The sequence below is a fragment of the Blennius ocellaris genome (assembly GCF_963422515.1).
Source record: "Blennius ocellaris genome assembly, chromosome: 5".
Taxonomy (NCBI): Eukaryota; Metazoa; Chordata; class Actinopteri; order Blenniiformes; family Blenniidae; genus Blennius; species Blennius ocellaris.
Window position 1 is genome coordinate 30370979 of NC_137654.1, and position 4447 is coordinate 30375425.

The window sequence follows — 4447 nt, forward strand, 5'->3', positions numbered from 1 at the left end:
AAGTTTCAATAACCAGGTTGCTTTTCTACGATTCACATTTAGTCGCAGTCGGTAATAAACACATTTTAATATATAAATTAAAGGCCAAACATTGTAAAACACACAAAATCCACAAGTGGGGATTTTCTGCCCTCTACAGTCTAATGTGGGAAACAACGCCGTTGTTCTCCGATCGTCCACACGAGGCGGCGTTTTGTTTTATTTTATTTATTTTTTTCAACACGGGTCCCAGCGTGACGAGGAAACAAGGCGACATGTTGGATTTGACCAGGAGGGGCAGGAGCATAGACCTATACAATGTAGAGTTATACAGAAGTCTAATGGGGGACATTTCTACTTCTATATTTCTACATTCTATATTTCTACGTTCTCCGTGTCTTCTGTGGGTTTTTTTTTTTGGTGTATTTGGTGTCACAGCGCCCCTAAAGGCCACATCTGTAATTAACAGTTAGCCCAACAGGAAGAGGAAGAGGAAGAGGAAAAACCAGGAACTTACTTGCTGTGACAGCGCAAATTGTGTGTGTGTGTGTGTGTGTGTGTGTGTGTGTGTGTGTGTGTGTGTGTGTGTGTGTGTGTGTGTGTGTGTGTGTGTGTGTGTGTGTGTGTGTGTGTGCGTGTGTGTTGCCGCAGTGCCGTCTCTCTTTTCTCTTTTCTGAGGCTAAAAACGAAAGCAGCGTCTCTCATTACACCGATCGATACCACGAGGCCCCCGGGGGGCGCTGCAGAGAGGGTGTGTGTGTGTGTGTGTGTGTGTGTGTGTGTGTGTGTGTGTGTGTGTGTGTGTGTTTGTTTGTTGTTTAAGTCGCTGCAGGGAAACAACAAAACAAGCGGCAGTCACGTTGTTGTTGTTGACGATGCGTTCGCTGCCCCGGTTCAGTGTGTAAAACACAGGCCTCCAGTCTCGTGTTGCGTTCACTGTCCTCCTCAGACGTCGTGAAACTGGAAACTCGTCACGGCAGCGCTTCGTTCCAAAGTCACGCTAAAGTCTCAAAAGGTCATATTTCTGTGTTCTGGAACATTCGGAGGCCTTGGTGGTCTCAGAGGAGCCCCCCGACCCCCAATCCCCCCCCCCCCCCCCAACCACCACCCTCACCCCACCCATCCCACCACCACCCTCACCCCCCCCCCCCCACCACGCTGCTGGACCGGCTCACGCCGCGGCGCTATATTTAGCGTCGCGCTGCAGCAGAAAACTCGTGAATTTTTTAGACCCTGTAACCCGACTTCTTCCTCCTGCTCCACTCTCTCCTCCTCACTCGTGTCGGGATCGCCGTGGTAACCCCCCACCCCCACCCCACCCCACCCCCTCCTCCATCCATCACCCCCCAATAGAGGACCCGGTTACATCATCACTCTGTCCTCACACACACACACACCAGCCTGTGTTGGGACGCCTGGACCGTCGTGATGCGTTCAGGAACCCGGAATCTCTCAGGAGAGTCGTTTTCGTGTTTTAGTTTCTGAAAAGTTTCACGTTCACATGGCAGTGTTTTTTTTTTTTTTAACTATGCTGTTTTCATGTTTGGCCACTAGTGGGTGCTGGTGTCATTATACCACACGTTCTACTGACGGCTGTCGTGTACGTTTTTTTTTTTTTTATCACCCCCACCCCCTTGTCTCCATGGCGACGGAACCGTTTTCGAAAACTTCCACATTAGGAGCCGTTTCCGAACTAAATTTAACTAAAAGTTTCTCAGATTCTACGTTTGAGTTTAGTTTAAACATTTGAATGCAGAAGCTTTCAGATCGTTTTGTCGATTGAAAGGAAGTAAAATCTGCTCCTCCTCTCTCCTTTGATCTCCCACCTTTTCTTTCATCTCGTCTCTCAAACCGCCAAGAAGAAGTTTTTGTCTCTTACGCGTTTCGTTTCAGGTTAAATGTCACCAATAATCCAGATTATTCCAGATGTTTTAACGATTCTTCTGTTGGTTGAAACGTTTTAATCCAGATTAATTTCAGCCTCGTCGTCCTCACACTTCTTAGAATCCTGGTGCATTGTGGGAAACTTACCAAGCTTCCACAAACAAAGTTGGAAGTTGTGACGTCACCCCTCCCCCTCCACCCCCCCTCCCCCCCCTTTTAATCATGACTCGTCGCTTTAATTAACCTCGCGGCCCCGGCCAATCACGCGCTATCTGGTCGAGGCGGGACCCGCCGCCGCGAGCCGTCACCTCGGCTAATCCGCCGCTCTCCGCGGGACGCCGGGCGGCGCGGCGCTAATTAGCCGCGAGAGCCGGAACTTGACCTCGGCCCGGAAAACTTTACTAAAGGAACGTCGAGTTTTATTGTGAAAGGGGGACGACGGACCAATCGGAGCGCAGGAAACGTTTGAGGGGAATATTCTCACCAGACTCGAAACGATCTTTTAGAATATATAGGTTGGTTTTTTTTTCTTTTTAAACTTTTATGCAGAACAAAGAAAAAACTTCAAGACAAAGTCGCCTCGGGAGGAACTTTTATTTCCTGGTAGTTACAATAATTAGCGTCATGATCATCGTCGGTGTCATAAATATTTCAGTTGATTTCTTCATCCACAGCGAATATATACACAATCAAACAAACAGAAGCACGATCCAGCACATAGACGGATCCCGTCGCCGCGCAGCCCCTTTAAAAAAAAAAAAAAACCACCAAAGTGCCACGGCTGTTTAGCGGCGGTTTTTAAAGCTGCGACTTAAACATGTTGACGACTTCCTGACAGAAAATGTTATAAAATTAAAAAACAAAGCAAAAGCAAAGCAGTGAAAGAGAAAGTCCAGGATGTAGTCAGATCCCGGTGTGCAGTAATCCAGGACGTAGTCACGACCAGGCGGCAGGAAAATTTAAACAAAAAATGACTCGAAGGCAAAAACAGACAAAACGTTTTCTGAAATGTTCAAAGATACAAAGTGAAGAATTCACAGAACGTCACATGCACCATTTGGTGTCCCTGCTGAGGATGGGAGTGTGCCAAAACAAAAATAAACAAAAACAAAACTATTTTCCAGTCCGTGTCGTTCCAGGCGCCGACACAATCTCTCTTTGTTTACATTGAACCATTTTGCATCCCAGCACAAAGTGGAATAAATAACCAAGAGAACAAATAAAGCCGGATATTGACATGAGATGACATGACGCTTGATCTTCGTCATGTTTTTTTTTTTTACTGCCGGAGGATCATTTTGCTTCCCCACACTTTAACATCTCATAAAACAAAAACTGAATAAAAAAAGCTCAGTGAATTAACGGCATAAAGCTGCAAGCGGCCGACAAACAACACCAAAACAATCTAATGCAAAATAAAGTGGTTTTTGTTGTTTTTTTTAAGTCTGCTGCACCATTTGGTATCCCTGCTGTGGCTGGTCATTCAGTGTTTACGCTTTTTAACAAATTAAAAGTTTAGATCATTGGAGACTTAAAATGGACAAAAAACAAACAAAAACAAAACAAAAAATCTTATCTTGAATCATTTTGCATCCCAGAACAGGAACTTTTGCACTAAACGTCAAAACCAAAAGCAAAATCTTGAATTAAAGAAAGATTTTAAAGCGACAGAGACGTCGTACGGAAACGAAACATTGACGAATCAGCAGGAAACCAAAGCCGAAGTCAGTTTCTTCGTCGCTGCACCGTTTGGTCTCCGTCACGCTGCTGACGTCCCGGGAAGATTGACCGTCGGAGCTGAGCGGGTTTGCGTCAGTCACAGTTTAAAGATGAGCCATGGTACAGAGAGAACCGTCGAGTGAAGCCAGCAGCACAAGCTAACCGCTAACCGCTAAATGCTAAACGTGTCGACACGAGACGCCCGTCAAACGAGGAAAAACTACGAGTTATGTTTCTTTCATGCAAATGCACCATTTGGTGTCCCTGATGAGGCTTGAAATGTCAACTGAAAACAAAACAACAACAACAAAACATAAGGCAACACACATCAGTTGGTGTGACCCGGGGCCGTTCCGCATCCCGGCTCCAGACGACAAAAACAGACCCACTTTTCCTCGTCACAACCTGAATCCGTGGACCGTTTGGAGTCCCGCTGCCTCGTTTCCGTGGCGACGAGACGAGCTGATTTCTCTGCATTCCCGAGATCTTGATCTGGAATCTCGCTGAATGTTGTTGTCATTTTCAACATTCAACAGAATATTTAGGGCCGAACCAGAATTTTGGCCTTTTTTTTGTGTGTTTTTTTTTTTGCGGGGGGGGGGTGGGGGGGGTTGAGGGGGGGGGTCTGAGTCATTCTGCGTCCCACAGTGCATGAAAACCAACATATACGACGGCAGGGATGCAAAACAGCCGCAGACGACGTGAGATTCTAATCAAACGTTAAAAAGGGATTCGTGACGCATGCGTTCGGCTGTGGTCGTCATGGCAACAGATTGGTTATCCCCTAACTAAGGTGAGAAGCAAAGCTGTTTGCCGTGACAACCGAGCGAACCTCTCCGTGAAGAGTGGCGGGGTGAGCTCGGAG

General features: G+C 46.7%; 1 protein-coding gene across 4 annotated transcripts in view; it reads right to left on the bottom strand.

Moving 5' to 3' along the window:
- Positions 1–2448: 2448 nt before the first annotated feature.
- The window catches only part of gripap1 (GRIP1 associated protein 1), a 26511-nt gene continuing 24512 nt past the window's right edge, over positions 2449–4447 (bottom strand). For all 4 annotated transcript variants that reach the window (XM_080496702.1, XM_080496703.1, XM_080496701.1 and 1 more), the window contains one exon: positions 2449–4447. This exon is cut by the window's right edge and continues 629 nt beyond it. The gene's annotated coding sequence lies outside the window, so the exon portion shown is untranslated.